Here is a 21,099-nt window from a genome sequence, read left to right as displayed (position 1 = left end):
GTTAGATCTTCTTGTTGGACAGACCCTTTGAGTAGGATATAGTGTCCTTCCTCATCTCTTATTATAGTCTTTGGCTTAAAATCTAATTGATCTGATATAAGGATTGCCACCCCAGCTGTCTTCTGATGCCCATTAGCATGGTAAATTATTTTCCACTGCGTCACTTTAAATCTGGAGGTGTCTTCATATCGAAAAAGAGTTTGTTGTAGGCAACATATAAATTATTTTTGTTTTTTTATCCATTCTGATACCCAGTGTCTTTTGATGGGGGCATTCAGCCCATTAACATTCAGGGTAACTATGGAGAGATATGAATTTTGTGCCATTATATTGCCTGTAAGGTGACTGTTACTGTATATTGTCTCTGTAACTTTCTGATCTACTACTTTTAGGCCCTCTCTTTGCTTAGACTCTCAATATTTCCTGTAGAGCTGGTTTGGTGTTTGCAAATTCTTTCAGTTTTTGCTTGTCTTGGAAGTTTTTATCTCTCCTTCTATTTTCATTGATAGCCTAGCTGGATATTGTATTCTTGGCTGCGTGTTTTTCTCATTGAGTGCTCTGAATATATCATGCTAGCTCTTTCTGGCCTGCCAGGTCTCTGTGGATAAGTCTGCTGACAATCTAATATTTTTACCATTGTATGTTACAGACTTCTTTACCCGGGCTGCATTCAGGATTTTCTCTTTGTCACTAAGACTTGTCAATTTTACTATTAGGTGACGGGGTGTGGACCTCTTCTTGTTGACTTTGAGGGGGGTTCTCTGCACCTCCTGGATTTTGATGCTTGTTCCCTTTGCCATAATAGGGAAATTCTCTCCAATAATTCTCTCCAATAGACCTTCTGCTCCCCTCTCTCTTTCTTCTTCTTCTGAATCCCAATTATTCTAATGTTGTTTCATCTTATGGTATCACTAATCTCTCAAATCCACCCCTCATGGTCCAGTAGCTGTTTGTCCCTCTTTTGTTCGGCTTCTTTATTCTCTGTCATTTGGTCTTCTAGATCACTAATTCTTTCTTCTGCCTCATTGATCCTAGCAGTGAGAGCCTCCATTTTTGATTGCACCTCATTAATAGCTTTTTTTTTTTTATTTCAACTTGGTTAGATTTTAGTTCTTTTATTTCTCCAGAAAGGGCTTTTATATTTCCAGAGAGGTTTTTTCTAATATCTTCCATACCTTTCTCGAGCCCGGTTAGTAACCTTCAGAATTGTCATTCTGAACTCTAGATCTGACATATTACCAATGTCTGTGTTGATTAGGTCCCTAGCCTTTGGTACTACCTCTTGTTTTTTGGGGGTGTATTTTTGCGCCTTGTCATTTTGTCCAGATAAGAGGATATGAAGGTGCAAATAAAATACTAAAAGGGTGCCAACGAGCCCAGAAAATGCACTTTAATCAAATCAGAAGAAACCCCAAATCCTGGGTGGGGGGAGAAAGGGCATAAAAAGAAGTTCAGGGGAAAAAAAAAGAAAAAAATTTAAAAAGAAAACAAATGAAAAAAATATATAAAAAATAAAGACAAAATATATATATTAGATAAACTAGTGAAAAAACATTAAAAAATGAAAAGGGTAAAAGTTTAAAAAAATTAGCAGAAGAAGAAAAAAGAAAGAAAAAAAATTGAATTAACTGCTATACTAAGGATTCATGGGGAGAAAGCCATGAGTTCTTTGCTTTGCTTTCTCCTCCTTTGGAATTCCACTGCTGTCCTAGACATTGAACCTGCTTTCCTTGGTAGATGAACTTTGTCCTTGCTGGTTTTTTTTTTGTTGTTGATCTTTGGGGAGGGGCCTGTTGTAGTGACTCTCAAGTGTCTTTGCCAGAGGCCAAATTGCACCACCCTTACTGGGGGCCAGACTATGTAATCCACTCGGGTTCGCTTTTGGGAGCTTTTGTTCCATGAACACTTTCCGTAGATTTCTGGAGTATGGGAATGAAAATGGCAGCCTCCCAGTCTCTGGGCCAGAGAAGCAGAAAGCCCAGGGCCTCACTCCTTAGTGCGCCCCCAGAGAACAGCGCCCAATCACTCCCGTATCCCAGGCCTCTAGCCATGCTCTGAGCTCACCCAGCCTGCGACTGGTTCAAGGTAACCCTGAGCTGAGAGCTCAGTCCTCAGCTCTGTCTCTGTAGCCAGCTTCCCCATTCTAATACCTGTGAGCTCTGTGACACTCCATCACCCCTGATCCTTCTGTGACTCTGCGGGACATGGGGCCATGGTGACCCCACATGGGCTTCACCCTGGTTTAGCGTCTGGAGCAATGTCTCTCAGTGGAACAGACTTTTTTTAAAAGTTCTGATTTTGTGCTCCATTGCTATGCCACTTGCTGGGAGCTGGCCTCTCCCCCCGTGGTCTATATTCCCATCGTTTTGGATTCACTTCTCCACCAGTCCTACCTTTCAGAAAGTGGTTGATTTTCTGTTTCTAGAATAGCTGTTCTTCTTCTCTTCGATCTCCTCTTGGATTTGTAGGTGTTTGCAATGTTTATATAAGCTATCTAGTTGATCTCCTGCTACCTGGTTTAATCTCAGCCTGCTACTTCTCTGCCATCTTGCGTCCTCTCTGACACAACATAATTCTTAAAGGGACTATCCACCAAGAAGATAAAACAATTGTAAATATTTAGGCCCCAATAATGGGAACAGCCAATTACATAAGACAACTGTAAATCAAGATAAAGTGCCATATTAATATTAATACAATAATAGTAGGGGATCTTAACATGCCACTCTCAGTAACAGACAGATTACCCAAGCAGAAAATCAATGAAGAAACAAGAGTATTGAGTGACACATTGGAACAGATGGACCTCATATATACAGAACATTCTACCCTAACAAAACAGAATACTCATTCTTCTCAAGTGCACATGGAACCTTCTCCAGAATAGACCACATACTGGGTCACAAAGCAGGACTCAACTGATACCAAAAGATTGAGATTATTCCCTGCATATTTAAGATCACAAAGCTTTGAAACAGGAGCTCAACTACAAGGAAAAGTTTGGAAGGAATTCCAATACCTGGAAGCTAAAGACCACCTTGCTTAAGAGTGCTTGGATCAACCAGGAGATCAAAGAGGAACTTAAACAATTCATGGAAACCAATGAAAATGAAGACACTTTGGTCCAAAACCTATGGGATACAGCAAAGGCAGTCCTAAGGGGGAAATACATAGCCATCCAAGCCTCCATCAAAAATGGAAAAATCCAGGATACACCAGCTGTCTCTACACCTCAAAGAACTGGAGAATCAACAACAAATTAAGCCAACTCCATACACAAGAAGGGAAATAATCAAGACTAGAGCAGATATCAATCATATAGAAACTAGAGATACAGTAGAATGTATCAATGAAAGCAGAAGCTGGTTTTTGGAATGAATCAATAAGGTAAATGAACCATTGGCCACACTAATCCACAAGAAAATAGAGAAGGCCCAACTTAATAAAATTATGACCGAAAAGGGAGAGATCACAACTAACACCAAGGAAATAGAAATAATCATCAGAAAGTATTACTAAGAGTTATATGGCAGTAAGTTAAGCAACCTCAATGAAATGGATGCAATCTTGGAAAATAAACTTCTAAAACTGAATCAGGAAGAAATTGACAATCAGAGTAGAACAATATCTAGTAATGAGATTGAATCAGTGGTCAAAACCCTCCCAATAAATAAGTGCCCAGGACCTGGTGGATTCCCTGGGGAATCTTACCAAATGTTCAAGGAAGAAATAATACCTATTCTTGTGAAGGTGTTTCAAACAATTGAAGCAGAAGGAACACTTCCAGACTCTTTTTATAAAGCCAAATTAACCTGATCCCCAAACCAGGCAATGACCCCACCAAAAAGGAGAATTTCAGACAAATATCCCTGATGGGTATGGATGCTAAGATTCTCAACAAGACCCTAGCTAATCGGATCCAACAGTACATTAAAAAAGATTATCCACCATGACAAGGTGGGATTCATCCCTGGTTTGCAAGGGTGGTTCAACATTCACAAATCAATCAATATGATAGAACAAATTAATAAGAAAAGAGAGAAAAAACACATTGCCCTCTTAATTGATGCATAAAGAGCATTTGACAAAATCCAGCATCTGTTCCTGATTAGAGCAGTCCAAAGTATAGGGATAGAGGGAACATTCCTCAACTTTATAAAATCTATCTATGGGTTTTATGTCCATCAACAGATGAATGGATCAAGAAGATGTGGTATATATACACAATGGAATACTATGCAGCCATCAAAAGAAATGAAAGCATGCCATTTGCGACGACGTGGATGGAACTAGAGCGTATCATGCTTAGTGAAATAAGTCAATCGGAGAAAGACAACTATCATATGATCTCCCTGATATGAGGACATGGAGAAGCAACATGGGGGGGGTAGGGGGATAGGAGAAGAGTAAATGAAACAAGATGGGATTGGGAGGGAGACAAACCATAAATGACTCTTAATCTCACAAAACAAACTGGGGGTTGCTGGGGGGAGGTGGGATTGGGAGAGGGGGAGCAGGCTATGGACATTGGGGAGGGGAGGCGAACCATAAGAGACTATGTACTCTGAAAAACAACCTGAGGGTTTTGAAGGGTCAGGGGTGGGAGGTTGGGGCAACCTGAGGGTTTTGAAGGGTCAGGGGTGGGAGGTTGGGGGAACAGGTGGTGGGTAATGGGGAGGGCACGTTTTGCATGGAGCACTGGGTGTTGTGCAAAAAGAATGAATACTGTTACACTGAAAAAATAAATAAAATAAAATCTATCTATGAAAAGCTCAGAGCAAATATCATCCTCAATGGAAAAAATCTGACAGCCTTCCCCTTGAGATCAGGAACATGAAAAGGATGTCCACTCTCACCATTCTTGTTCAATACAGTACTAGAATTCCTAGCAACAGCAATCAGAAAACAGAGAGAAATAAAAATTATTCACCTTGGGAATGAAGAAATAAAAATCTCTGTCTTCGCAGATGACATGATACTTTATATGGAAAACCCAAAAGACTCTGCCAACAGACTACTAGAACTCATACAGCAATTCAGTAATATGTTAGGACACAAAATCAATGTACAGAAATCAGTTGTTTTCTTATACAGTAGCAATGGAAATACAGAAAGGGAAATTAGAGAATTGATTCCATTTACTATAGAGCCAAGAACCATAAGATACCTGGGAATAAAACTAACCAAAGAGGTAAAGATCTGTACTTGAGGAACTACAGAACACTCGTGAAACAAATTGAAGAAGACACAAAAAGATGGATGACCATTCCATGTTCTTGGATCAGTAGAATAAACATGGTTAAAATCTCTATACTGCCTAGAGCGATCTATACTTTCAATGTCATTCTGATCAATATTCCACCAGAATTTTGAAAGAGCTGTTGCAAACAATCCTACAATTTGTACGGAATCAGAAGAGACCTGGAAGTGTTAAGGAAATGTTGAAGAAGAAAAACAAAATTGGCGGCATTATGTTGCCTGATTTCAAGCTTTACTATAAAGCTGTAATCGCCAAGAGAACATGGTACTGGCATAAAAACAGACACATAGACCAGTGGAACAGAGTAGACAGCACAGATATTGATCCTCACTCTATGGTCAAATAATCTTCGACAAAGCAGGAAAAAATATACAGTGGAAAAAAGATAGTCTCTTCAGTCAATGGTGCTGGGAAAACTGGACAGCGATATGTAGAAGAATGAAACTTGACCATTCCTTACACTGTACACAAAGATAAACTCAAAATGGATAAAAACCCTCCACATGAGGCAGGAATCCATCCGAATCCTAGATGAGAACATAGGCAGTAACCTCTTCAACAGGGACCACAGCAACTTCTTTCAAGATATGTCTGCAAATGCAAAAGAAACTAAAGTAAAAATGAATTTTGGGACTTCATCAAGATCAAATGATTGTGTACAGCAAAGTAAATGGTCAACAAAACAAAGAGGGAACACACGGAATGGGAGAAGATATTCACAAATGACAATACAGACAAAGGACTGATATCCAGGATCAAGAAAGAACTCTTCAAACTCGACACACACAAAACAGATAATCATGTCAAAAAATGGGCAGAAGACATGAAGAGACACTTCTCCAATGAAGATAGACAAATGGGTAACAGACACATGAAAAAAGTGTTTATCATCATTAGCTATCAGGGAGATTAAAATCAAAACCACATTGATATACCACCTTACACCAGTTAGAGTGGCCAAAATTAACTAGACAGAAAACAATGTGTGGTGGAGAGGATGTGGAGTACAGGGAACCCTTTTACAGTGTTGGTGGGAAAGGAAGTTGGTGCAGCCTCTTTGGAAAACAGTGTGGAGATTCCTTAAGAAATTAAAAGTAGAGGGGAGTCAAGATGGCGGGGAAGTAGGAGGAGGCACCTTTTCAACCTGTACCTTAAAGTGAGCTGATTACCTACCAAAGAACTCCGACCACCCATGAAATCAGCCTGAGATCAGAATTATACACGTCTGGATCTCTACAGGAGCAGAAGATGCCAGTGGCAGGTAAAGCCGACTGGGAGCATCGGACTGATATCGGAAGATAAACAAAAGGTGGAGGGAGCCACCAGAGGTGACCGATTGGAAAGTAATACCCCAATACGAGAGTGCCCTGCGTCTGGGGACCAGCATTAACTTGGAGTCTGGTTGAAAGCACTCAAAAAACAAAGAGCAAAGGATCGCGGGGGGAAATAGTGGGAACCTGGGTGGTTAGGGTCAGGGACCTAAGTCCCCGGGCCTAGGACAGCCTCCCCTGGCGCTGAGCCAGAGAGAGTGCGGCGGAGAAATCAGGTCTCCGTCCCTGAGCGGCCAGTGCACCTGACCCACCAGCGCACCTGAGAACGACTGGGGTCTGGCTCCCGTGAGAGGCTGGGAACCTGGCCAGACGGGAATCCCAAAACACACGCATCCCACACCCTCCCTTGGGAAAGGTGCTCATAGGCACTAGCCTGGAGCTCTGGCATCCTGGAAAAGCCAGACATTCCCAGTCCGGGACAGTGGGAATATCTCAGTGTGCGATCTCTGCTCAGAAACTCTCTGGCGGTCTGGAGCTGCCTAGACAGCCACCGCTGCCCTGGTTTTGGGTACAACGAGGAGTTCCTGCATCCCCAGGGACAGTGACTCAGAACCCACTCTGCCAGCAGCTCTTGCAGAACATTCTGAGGCTTCTCTCTGAGAGGGAGTGCGGGGTGCAGTTTGCTCTCCTCTAAACCTCCAAAAACCATCAAAAGCTCTCAAGGCGAGAGAAAACAGATGAAAGAACATAAAAATCCCCAGAGAACAAAAGCCTGAAAAAAAAAAAGTTTCCTCAGAGGCCACCCCCTTGAGGGGAGCGGGAGAACCTAACTCAGGAAACATCATTGTCTGAAAACCCACATGGCAGGACCCTCCCCCAGAAAACGAACCAGGAAGGAAGAAAAAAATAAAAAAAAGACTACAAGAGAACAACCACCACTACTTCATAAATAAAACTTTTATTTTTAACTCTTTACCAATATTCTGGTTCTTTTTTTTTATACATACAGATAATTTTTTAACCTATTTACCATCACACTGAGATGTCCAGTACATCAAATTCTTTAATAACCTTCTAAACTGAACTTATTGATACATACACCCGTGTTTTTCTTTTCCTTTTCTATTCTTTAATTCTTTTTTAATTTTGACTTAGTTTAGTCTAGTTTATTCTTTTTTAATTTTTATTTTCTACTATACATATAGAGTTAAACTTCAAGGTAATCCCCATTCCCTAATCAATGCTACCCCTATAGGCAAACCAGTTTCTAAACCCCCTGTAACTTAGGAAAGTGGAGTCCCTTAACAAAAACATCAAGATACATTCAGGAAGAATCAAAACAACCTTCCACACCCACACTGAGAATTTATAACCACTCTCCCAATTTTACCTCTGTCAGTGTTTCTGTGAATTTGTGTTTGTCCTGATAATATAAAAATCTTATACTTGGGGTTCTTTCTGATGAGGTTCTCCCCCCCCCTTTTTTTTTTTGCTTATATATATATATTTTTTTTTCTCTTGTCACACACTTTTATCAGTCTTTTTGTTTGTCGGTCTTTGTTTGTATACTTCACAAATCTTACCTTGTGACCCATTTGGGCTGAGCCTTCTCTTTTATCTTCCCTTTTTTTCCTATCTCTCTCTCTCTCTCTTTTTTTCCTTTTTTCTTTCCCCTTTTTTTTCTTTCTTCTTCTCTATTTCTTTTTCTTTTCTTTTTTTCCTCTCATTTGGGTGGGGAACCCTGATTGCACAGAAGCGTTGCAGGGTGCACATTGACTGCACCACAATCGATAACTCCAGCTGCATGTGTTCAGTCATCTCTTACCAAAATGACTAGGAGGAGGAATACCCAACAGAAGAAAAATACAGAGGATGGGCCTCCTGCAACAGAGCTAATGGCTGTCGACATAGACAATATGTCAGAAAAGGAATTCAGACTAACAATTATCCAGGCAATAGCTAGGTTGGAGAAAGCCATGGATGACCAAACAGAATTGATTAGGGCAGAACTGAAAGCCACCAGGGATGATGTTCACAATGTTAGGGCAGAACTGAAAGCCACCAGGGATGATGTTCAAAATGCTCTCAATGAGTTCCAATCTAATCTAAATTCTCTAAAAGCTAGGGTAACTGAGACAGAAGATAGAATTGGTGATCTGGAGGACAAACAGTTAGAGAGAAAGGATCAGGAGGAAGCCTGAAACAAACAGCTCAGAAGCCACGGAAACAGAATCAGGGAAATAAACGATGCCATGAAACGTTCCAACGTCAGAATTATTGGAATCCCTGAAGGGGAGGAAAAAGAAAGAAGTCTAGAAGATATAGTGGAAGAAGTTGTCTATGAAAATTTTCCCAATCTCATGAATGGAAACAATGTTCATGTAGTAGAGGCAGAGAGATTTCCTCCCAAGATTTTAGATTCTCAAAAGTCCTCACGACACCTTATACTTAAAATGAGGAATTATGTTTCACGGCAGACCCTCTTAAAAGCAGCTAGGACAAAGAAGCTCCTTACATACAGCGGAAAGCCCATTAGAATAACGTCAGACCTTTCCACAGAGACCTGGAAAGCCAGGAAGGGCTGGCAAAATATATTCAGAGTACTAAATGAGAAGAACATGCAACCAAGAATACTCTATCCAGCAAGACTGACATTTAAAATGGATGGAGAGATAAAGAGTTTCCAAGACCGGCAAGGCTTAAAAGACTATGCAACCACCAAGCTGACACTGCAGGAAATATTAAGGGGGGGTCCTATAAAAGAGAAAAAATCCTAAGAATATCATTGAACAGAAACATAGAAACAATCTACAGACAGAAAGACTTCAAAGGCAACACGATGTCAATAAAAACCGATCTCTCAATAAGCACTCTCAATGTGAATGGCCTAAATGCGCCCCATAAAATGACACAAGGTTGCAGATTGGATAAAACGCAGGCCCATCCATATGTTGTTGACAAGAGATCCATTTTGACGTAAAGATACACCCAGACGGAAAGTGAAGGGATGGAGAAGCATCTTTCATGCCAATGGGCCTCAAAAGAAGGCCGGGGTAGTGATTCTCATATCAGAAAAAATAGCTTTTAAACTAAAGACTGTGGTGAGAGATACAGAAGGACACTACATAATTCTTAAAGGGACTATCCGCCAAGATGATCTAACAATTGTGAATATCTATGCCCCCAATATGGGAGCACCCAATTACTTAAGAAAACTATTAATGCAGATAAAGAGTCATATTGATATGAATACAGTAATAGTAGTAGATCTTAATACGCCTCTCTCAGAAATAGACAGTTCATCAAAGAAGAAAATTAATAAAGAAATAAGAGCATTGACAATGAAACATTGGACCAGATGGACCTCACAGACATATACAGAACATTCCACCCTAAAACAACAGAATACTCATTCTTCTCAAGTGCACATAGAACCTTCTCCAGAATACAGCACATACTGGGTCACAAAGCAGGACTCAACCGATACCAAAAGACTGACATTATTCCCTGCATATTCTCCGATCACAATGCTTTGAAACTGGAACTCAATCACAAGGAAAAGTTCAGAAGGAACTCAAACACCTGGAAGCTAAAGACCACCTTGCTTAAGAATGCTTGGATCAACCAGGAGATCAAAGACGAACTTAAACAATTCATGGAAACCAATGAGAATGAAGACACTTCAGTCCAAAACCTATGGGATACAGCAAAGGCGGTTCTAAGGGGGGAATACATAGCCATCCAAGCCTCCCTCAAAAACATTGAAAAATCCAGAATACACCAGCTGTCTCTACACCTTAAAGAATTGTAGAATCAACAGCAAATCAAACAAACTCCACATGCAAGAATGGAAATAATCAAGATTAGAGCAGAGATCAATGAGGTAGAAACCAGAGATACAGTAGAACGTATCAATGAAACTAGAAGCTGGTTTTTTGAAAGAATCAATAAGATCGATAAACCATTGGCCACACTAATCCAAAAGAAAAGACAGAAAGCCCAAATTAATAAAATTATGAATGAAAAGGGAGAGATCACAAAGAACACCAAGGAAGTAGAAGCAATCATCAGAAATTATTACCAACAGTTATATGCCAATATGCTAAGCAACCTAGATGAAATGGATGCATTCCTGGAAAACTACATACTCCCAAAATTGAACCAGGAAGAAATTGACAACCTGAATAGACTGATATCTAGTAACGAGATAGAAGCAGTGATCAAAAACCTCCCAAAAACAAGAGCCCAGGACCTGACAGATTCCCTGGCGAATTCTACCAAATTTTCCAAGAAGAAATAACACCAATTATTCTGAAGCTGTTCCAAAAAATTGAAGCAGAAGGAAAACTTCCAGACTCTTTTTATGAAGCCAGCATTACCCTGATCCCCAAACCAGGCAAAGACCCTACCAAAAAGGAGAATTTCAGACCAATATCACCGATAAATATGGATGCAAAGATTCTCAACAAAATCCTAGCAAACAGGATCCCGCAGCACATTAAAAACATTATCCACCATGACCAGGTGGGATTCACCCCTGGGTTGCAAGGTTGGTTCAACATTCGCAAATCAATCAGTGTGATAGAACAGATCAATAAGAGAAGAGAGAAGAACCACATGGTCCTCTCAATTGATGCAGAAAAAGCATTTGACAAAATCCAGCATCCGTTCCTGATGAAAACGCTTCAAAGTATAGGGATAGAGGGAACATTCCTGAACTTCATAAAATCGATCTATGAAAGACCCACAGCAAATATCATCTTCAATGGGAAAAAGCTTGCAGCCTTCCCGTTGAGATCGGGAACACGACAAGGATGCCCACTCTCACCACTCTTGTTCAACATAGTATTAGAAGTTCTAGCAACGGCAATCAGACAACAAAGAGAAATAAAAGGTATCCAAATTGGCAAGGAAGAAGTCAAACTCTCTCTCTTCGCAGATGACATGATTCTTTATATGGAAAACCCCAAAGACTCCACCCCCAAACTACTAGAACTCATACAGCAATTCAGTAACGTGGCAGGATACAAAGTCAATGTACAGAAATCAGTGGCTTTCTTATACACCAACAATGAAAATACAGAAAGGGAAATTAGAGAATCGATTCTATTTACTATAGCACCAAGTACCATAAGATACCTGGGCATAAACCTAACCAAAGAAGTAAAGGACTTATACTCGAGGAACTACAGAACACTCATGAAAGAAATTGAAGAAGACACAAAAAGATGGAAGACTGTTCCATGCTCTTGGATTGGAAGAATAAACATTGTTAAAATGTCTATACTGCCTAGAGCAATCTATACTTTTAATGCCATTCCGATCAAAATTCCACCAATATTTTTCAAAGAGCTGGAGCAAATATTCCTAAAATTTGTATGGAGCCAGAAGAGACCCCGAATTGCTAAGGAAATGTTGAAAAACAAAAACAAAACTGGCGGCATCACGTTACCCGATTTCAAGCTTTACTACAAAGCTGTGATCACCAAGACAGCGTGGTACTGGCATAAAAACAGACACATAGACCAGTGGAACAGAGTGGAGAGCCCAGATATGGACCCTCAACTCTATGGTCAAATAATCTTCGACAAAACAGGAAAAAATATTCAATGGAAAAAAGACAGTCTCTTCAATAAATGGTGCTGGGAAAACTGGACAGCGATATGTAGAAGAATGAAACTCGACCATTCTCTTACACCGTACACAAAGATAAACTCGAAATGGATAAAAGACCTCAACGTGAGACAGGAATCTATCAGAATCCTAGAGGAGAACATAGGCAGTAACCTCTTCGATATCAGCCACAGCAACTTCTTTCAAGATATGTCTACAAAGGCCAAGGAAACAAAAGCAAAAATGAACTTTTGGGACTTCATCAAGATCAAAAGCTTCTACATAGCAAAGGAAACAGTCAACAAAACAAAAAGGCAACCCATGGAATGGGAGAAGATATTTGCAAATGACAGTACAGACAAAAGGTTGATATCCAGGATCTATAAAGAACATCTCAAACTCAACACACACAAAACAGATAATCATATCAAAAAATGGGCAGAAGATATGAACAGACACTTCTCCAACGAAGACATACAATGGCTATCAGGCACATGAAAAAATGTTCATCATCACTAGCCATCAGGGAGATTCAAATTAAAACCACATTGAGATACCACCTTACACCAGTTGGAATGGCCAAAATTAGCAAGACAGGAAACAACGTGTGTTGGAGAGGATGTGGAGAAAGGGGAACCCTCTTCCACTGTTGGTGGGAATGCAAGTTAGTGCAGCCACTTTGGAGAACAGTGTGGAGATTCCTGAAGAAATTAAAAATAGAGCTTCCCTATGACCCTGCAATTGCACTGCTGGATATTTACCCCAAAGATACAGATGTAGTGAAAAGAAGGGCCATCTGTACCCCAATGTTTATTGCAGCAATGGCTACGGTCGCCAAACTGTGGAAAGAACCAAGATGCCCTTCAATGGATGAATGGATAAGGAAGATGTGGTTCATATACACAATGGAGTATTATGCCTCCATCAGAAAGGACGAATACCCAACTATTGTAGCAACATGGACGGGACTGGAAGAAATTATGCTGAGCGAAATAAGTCAAGCAGAGAGAGTCAAGTATCATATGGTCTCACTTATTTGTGGAGCATAACACATAGCATGGAGGACATGGGGAGATGGAGAGGAGAGGGAGTTGAGGGAAACTGGAAGGGGAGATGAACCATGAGAGACTATGGACTCTGAAAAACAACCAGAGGGTTATGAAGGGGCGGCGGGGGGGTGGGGGGGGTGGGAGGTTGAGGAACCAGGTGGTGGGTAATAGGGAGGGCACGTACTGCATGGAGCACTGGGTGTGTTGCCAAAACAATGAACACTGTTATGCTTTAAATAAACAAATAAAAATAAATAAATTTAAAAAAATATTCCATGCTCATGGATTGAAAGAAGAAATATTGTCAAAATGTCTATACTACCCAAAGCAATCTACATTTTTAATGCAATCCATGTCAAAATGCCAGCAACACTTTGAAAAGAACTAAAACAAACAATACTAAAATTTGTATGGGGACAAAAAGATCCCAAGTAGCCTAAGCAATCTTTAAAAAGAATAATAATTCTGGACCTAACACAATCTCAGCTTTCCAGTTATATGGCAAAGCTGTAGTATTCAAAACCAGTATGGTACTTGCACTGAAATAGACACATAGATCATTGGAACAGAATAGAATGCCAAGAAATAGAACCACAATTATATGGTCAATTAATCTTCAACATGGGAGGAAATAATATGTAATGGGAAAAACATAGTCTCTTCAACAAATGGTGTCAATAAAATTGGACAGCAACATGCAGAAGAATGAAACTGGACTACTTTCTTGTGCCATGCACACACAAAAAAATTCAAAATGCATGAAGGACCCAAATGTGACACATTTAACCATAAAAATACTAAAAGAGAGTAAAGGCAATATTTCCCTGACATCAGCTGTAGCAATATTTTTCTAGATATGTCTGTTAGGGCAAGGGAAACAAAAGCAAAAATAAACTATGGGGACTACAACAAATTGAAAATATTTTGCACAAAAAAGCAATTTTTAAAAAAGACCGAGCAGGGGTGCCTGAGTTGCTTAGTGGTTTAAGCTGCTGTCTTCGGCTCAGGTCATGATCTCGGGGTCCTGGGATTGAGTCCCGCATCGGGCACTCTGCTCGTCAGAGAGCCTGCTTCCCTCCCACTCTCTCTGCCTGCCTCTCTGCCTACTTGTGATCTCTCTCTGTCAAATAAAAAAAAATAAAAAAATAAATCTTTAAAAAAAGACCGAGCAGTGTGGAGTCTGCTTCAGATTCTCCCCCTTGCTCTCTGTCTCTGCCTGTCTAAAATGAATAAATAAATATTTGAAAAATGTTAATTCACTGTATTGTACACCAGAAACTAATATAATACTATATGTTAGCTATACTAAAATTGAAAAAAAACAAACAAACAAACAAACTATGTGTTCTAGGAAAAATTAAATAAGAACTACATAAAGGTAAAGATACACCATGTTCATGGTTTGAAAGAATCAAGACTATGACAGATCAATTCTAACCTCCTTAATTGATCTATAGGTCCAATGCAATCATAATTAAAACCAAAGGAGAGGTTATTTGTTTGTTAGAAAATTAACAGCTAATTCTCAAATTTTATGGAAGTTCAAAAGACTTTTGAATAGCTAATACAATATTGAAAATGTAGCATCTGGGTGATTCAGTTGCTTAAGCCTCCAAATCTTGGCTTCTGCTTGGGTCATGATCTCATGAGACAGAGGACTGAGTCCTCTGTTGGGCTCCTTACTCAATGGGAGTTCTCTTCTGCTGTTCCTCCTCCTATTTACGTTCTCTATCTCTCTCAAATAAATGAATAATCTTTTTTAAAAAACATTAATCTTGAAAATAGTCAACAGTGAAAGACTTATCTATAAGAATTTAAAACTTCCTATAAAGGCAGATTAATCAAGATAGTGTTCTATTGGCATAAAGAGAGAGAAACAGATTAATGTAAAAATTAAAGAATCCAGAAATTGGGATATATATAGAGAGAGAGATTTTAAGCAACAATATTAATGTAGTTTAAAAGGGGGAAATCTTTCACACAACTGGATAAACATATACTTTAAAAAAAATCAACCTCAATTCCTCTATCTTATACCATATACACAATTAATTTCAGGGATGCCTGGGTGACTCAGTCAGCTGAGTGTCTGACTCTTGGCTTCAGCTCAGGTGGTGACTTCATGGATCATGAGCTGAAGCCCTGTGATGGGCCCCACACTCAGTTGGGAGTTGGTTTGAAGATTTTCTCAATCTGCTTCTCCCCCACTTGTGCTCTCTCTCATTCACTCACTAAAAAGTCAATCTTTAGCTTAGAATGCAAAAGCACTAACTGTCACACAACTCTTCAAAAAAAAGTTCATGAAAATATAAAACTTTTGCTCTAAATAAACATCATTAGAGAATTTAAAAAGAAGTCATATATTTCAGTTGAGATATGTATATATAGGACTTTATGATTAAGACTTTTATCCAGACCATGTAAAACTGGTACCAATCAATAATAAAAAGATAAACAACCCAAATTTAAAACATGCAAAAGATTTGGTGTCATCATTCATTTGGTGTGTCTACTTAACTGGGCCATTGTGTGCCCAACTGTTTGGACAGACCATATTCTGGATATTTCTGTGAAGATGTTTTTGGATAAGAACAACACTGAAATCTGAAGATTGACTAACCAAATTGCCCTTCCTAATGCAGTTGGAAGGCCTTCAATCCATACAGAAATCCCAAACGGAGATGGAGCTTTATATGTTCTGGATACAAGTCATGACTGATGATGGCTGACAGACAAGTAACACCAGTGAGAGAAAAGGGGGTTCTGATTGAGATTCTCTCTCTTTGCCCCTGCTCCCTAACTCACCCTCCCTCATATGGGTTCCTTCTTTCTCTCAAATAAATAAATAAATCTTTTAATAAATAAATAAAAGTAAATTAATTAATTAAATAGGCTGGTACTCTTTGTACAACCTAGCAGATACAGAGAATTATGAAGTAAGTAAAACCATAACTTTAATGGATACATTAAATGTCTCACATTTGTGTGTGTGTTTGTGTGTGTGTGTGTGTGTGTGTGTGTGTGTGTGTGTGTAGTCTCTGAAGTCAGCATAAAATGTCTTTATTTGGCAGAGAATAAAAAATAGACTTTACAGGAGCACAGAACTATTGGAGGCATACAAGCAAATCAGTCTATGTCAAAAAGACTCTACTAAAGCAGTTGGAGCCTATCAGTCTATTCTGGTATGAATTACTTTCCTCAGTCCACTCACAGTTGGGGAAAAGCCCGTTTTTGAAATTGTATTATGTTGAGTCCCTCTCTTATATGCTCCTTTAAGACATTAAGCTATTTAACTGCAACAGATTTCCTCCCTTAGGAAATGTGGCCACAGTAGTTACAAATGGTATTCTAATCAATAATATTTCTCAATATTGCACAAAAAATATCCAAATTCAATATCCTTTCAAATGGCCACTTCATAAAATGATTTTGTTAGCCCACCCTAGGCATGAAGTGAACAAATTCAAGTTTAATTGCTATTTAAGTGTTCCTTACACAGAGACAGATATACTTATAAAGCTAAAATCCTAGACCTGTTGACTCCCTGAATCAACCACGCAATATTTTGTATTCTAGGAAATCAGATCAATTTCACGATTAACTAAAAATATTATAATTAGTGCACACACACACACACACACACACTACTAGTATTGCCAAACAAAATTAAAATGTCCTTAAACTGGTTATAAATTACTATTTGGCTCATTTGTGGTTTGGGATTATCTACATTTTGGATCTATCACTTGATAATATCAAATTTACTATTCTGCTTAAAGAACTTTAAAAATATTATGTTTTTAAATTTTCAGAGGAGCATCTATGAATTTTTTTTGTCCACAATTCTATGATTATTACAGGGCATATGTACGATTCCATATAAGAAACTAAAAACTCAGTTCAAAGCATGGTAAAGTTTCTGTCACAGCCTACTACCTCAGACTGTGAGTTCATAACACAGTAGAATAAAATCAGGACATAAATTATGAAAATATATGTTGGTATGTAACACTAAAATAAAACCTATATTCATTCTTCTGCTTATCTCTGAAGCAATTTGACAGTCTTAAAGAAGACGACGACGACAATGAAGAAAGAAGAAGAAGAAGGAGGAGGAAGAGGAGGAGGAGGAAGGAAAAGAAAAAAAAAGAAACCAGGAGAAAAAAAGACAAGGCAGGAACTATCAGAACAGGCAGAGCTTATACCTATTTTGTCATGTTTCATTTTCCTCAGGAAAAATTTGTTTCCAGGCTAAGAAATTAATTAGAACAATAATATTTAGTTATATTGTGAGGATCTCACTGCTTTCTGCCCTTTTCCAATTTCTTTGGCTTCTGAAGCCCATCTACAATAGTAAGCTCTGTAGTCACCAAGTTCAGTTCTGATCTTGAATAAAAATTGCCAAGGGCATATTTACTAGATCCTTAAATTGGATGAAGTGAAAGTCTTAGGAATTCAGACTTCTCTGTATAGCATGTTTTCCAAGAAAAGGTGAAGAGGGGATGACAATAGAGAGAATCAGATTAAATTAATAATTAGGGGTGCCTGGATGGCTCAGTAGGTTAAGCCTCTGCCTTTGGCTCAGGTCATGATCTCAGGGTCCTGGCTTGAGCCCCACATCAGACTCTCTGCTCAGCACTGAGCCTGCCCTCCCCCATCTCTCTCTGCCTGCTTCTCTGCATACTTGTGATCTCTGTCAAATAGATAAATAAATTCTTAAAAAAATGAAATTAATAATTAAACCAACAAACACATACACACACATGTACACAATACTAAAGCTCGGCACAGAGTAAAGCCCATGATTGATGGAATTATATAGGCCTGAATTGAATCCTAGCACTGTAATATCTTTGGAAAAATTATTTTTTCTTTTAATACTTAAGTTGTGTTTTTAAATCTGGGGATGGGAAGCCACAAAATTATTACAATAATTAAATGAGAGAATTAAATATAAAGGCATTTGAAGTCATACTACTGAGATTAGATTCCTGACTCACTCAATCCTACAAGTGATTTAATTAGATTCCTGACTCACTCAATCCTACAAGTGAACCTCAGACTTCCCTATTTCTAAAACAGGAATCATAATAATGTCTTTCTCATGGGTTTCTTCTTAAGACTAAATGAGATAATGTGTAAGGACTTAGTTCAGTGCTTTTACATCAGTGTATCAGTTTTGTTGGGTATAAATCTTGAGCCACATTTGCTCTCAAAACTTTGTAAATATTAGTGTGTTTTCTTCTAGCTGTGGAGAAGTGTGAAGGCAGGCTCAACCCTTTCCCCATGTAATTAGCTTTTTTATAAGGTTTTATTTCTTTAGAGTAATTTTAGTTTCATGATAAAATTCAGAGGAATATAGAGATTTTATTCATATACTCTCTACCCTCCAACATACATAAGCCCCCCATTATCAACATCACTCACCAAAACAGTACGTTTTCTCTTCTTACCAAAGATGAACCTATATTGACACCTTATAATCACACAAAGTCCAAAGTTCGCCTAAAGTTTCACTCTCAATGTTGTACATACAATGGGTTTAGACAAATGAAGAATGACATATATTCGTCCTTACAATATCCTATAGGGTGTTTTCACTGCCCTAAAAATCCTCTGTGATCTGCCTATTCGTCCCTTCTCCCATACCCTCACTGGCAATCACTGATCTTTTTATCATATCCCTAATTCTGAATTTTCTAGATATCATATACTTGGATCATATAGTATGTTGCTTTCTCAGGTTGGCTTTTCACTTAGTAATATGCACCTAAGTTCCACCATGTCTTTTCATGGCCTGATAGATCATTATATTTAGTGCTGAGTAATACTCCATTATCTGGTTGCAGCAGTTTGTTTACCCCTTCAAAATGCAGGACACCTTGGTTGCTTTCAAAGTTTGGTGGTTACGCATAAAGCGACTGTAAATTTCAGCATGCAAGTTTTTATGTGGACATGTGATTCAACTCCTTTAGGTAAATACCAAGGAGCACAATTACTGGATCCGATGATAAGCATACATAATTTTGTAAGAAAACACCAGACTCTTTCCCAAAGTGGCTCTGTCATACTGCCTCCACACTCAGCAATGAATGAGAGTTCTGTTGTTCTACATCCTTGTCAGTAATTGTCACTATTCCAAATTTTGGCCGTTCTAATAGGTGTGTTGTATGATCACATTGTTTTAGTTACATTACCCTGATGACATATGATGTGAAGCATATTTTCTTATGCATATTCCATCTATGTATCTTCTTTGATAGGTGTATTTAAGGTCACTGGTCCCATTTGTTAGTCAGCTTATTTTCTTACTATTGAGTTTTTTTTTTCCCATTTATTTTTTTCAGTGTAACAGTATTCATTGTTTTTGCACAATACCCAGTGCTCCATGCAAAACGTTCCCTCCCTATTACCCACCACCTGTTCCCCCAACCTCCCACCCCTGAGCCTTCAAAACCCTCAGGTTGTTTTTCAGAGTCCATAGTCTCTTATGGTTCGCCTCCCCTCCCCAATGTCCATAGCCCCCTCCCCCTCTCCCAATCCCACCTCCCCCCAGCAACCCCCAGTTTGTTTTGTGAGATTAAGAGTCATTTATGGTTTGTCTCCCTCCCAATCCCATCTTGTTTCATTTGAGTTTTAAGAGTTATTTTTATATTTTGGATAAGTCTTCTATCAGATGTGTCTTTTGCAAGAATTTCCTCCCAACCTGTGATTTGTCTTCGCATTCTCTTGATATTGTTTTTTTTTTTTTTTCAGAGCCCAAGTTTTAAATTTATCATTTATTTTAATGGATCTTGTGCTTGATATTGTATCTCAAAAGGAATCGCCATATCCAAAGTCATCCAGATTTTCTCCAATGTCATAGGAGTTTCATAGATTTGCATTCCACATTTAAGTCTATAAACCATTTTGAGATAATTTTTGTGAAGGATATAAGCTCCATGTCCATATTTTATTGATTTTTTTTTTGGTAGGGGTTGCTGGCAGGGGGGGTGCTATATATGTTCAGTTGTTCCAGCACAATTTGCTAAAGAAACTATCTTTGCTGCAGTATATTGCCTTTGCACTTTGATCAAAGATCAGTTGACTGTATTCATGAGGGTCTGTTTCTGGGATCTAAATTCTATTCCATTATTAATATTATTATTATTTTTTTACCAATATACCCTGTATTGATTACTGAATCTTTACAGTAAGCCTTGAAATCAGGTAACATCAGTCCTCCAACTTTATTTTTCACCTTCAGTATTGTGTTGGGTCTTCTGGCTCTTTTGCCTCTATGTGTAAACTTTAGAATAATTTTATCAGTATTCATAGAATAACATGCTGGGGTTTTGATTGGGATTGTACTGAATACATAGATCAAGTTGGGTATAATTGACACCTTGATAATATTAAGTGTTCCTATCAACTAATAAGGAATATCAGTTCATTTAGTTAGCTTCCATTTGATATCACTTACCAAAATTTTACAGTTTTCCTCATATGGATCTTGTATATATTTTGATATTTCTAAGTATTTCATTTTTCTTTGGATGGTAATGGAGATACTACTGTGTTTCTAGTTTCAAATTCCATATATTCATTGTTGGGACATAGGAAAGCATTGACTTTTGTGTATTAACTGTGTATTCTACACCCTTGTTGTAATCACTTATTGGGTTCAGGAGTTAGCTAATTTTTTTTCAATGTTCTACATAAATGACTGTGCCACTTGAAACAAAGAAAAAAAGAAAGAGAGAAAGAGAAAAATTATTTCTTCCTTCCAATTTGTATACCTTTTTCTTTTCCTGCCACATTACATTAACAAAATTTCCAGTATAATGTAGAAAAGGTGTGGTGAGATGGAACATGCTTGCCTTTTACCTGATCTTAGTGAGAGCTTTGAGTTTCTCTCCATTAAGGA

This window comes from Meles meles, chromosome 3, assembly GCF_922984935.1.
Source record: "Meles meles chromosome 3, mMelMel3.1 paternal haplotype, whole genome shotgun sequence".
Classification (NCBI taxonomy): Eukaryota; Metazoa; Chordata; class Mammalia; order Carnivora; family Mustelidae; genus Meles; species Meles meles.
The sequence above is the reverse complement of the archived record's forward strand: the minus strand, read 5'-3'. Positions refer to the sequence as shown.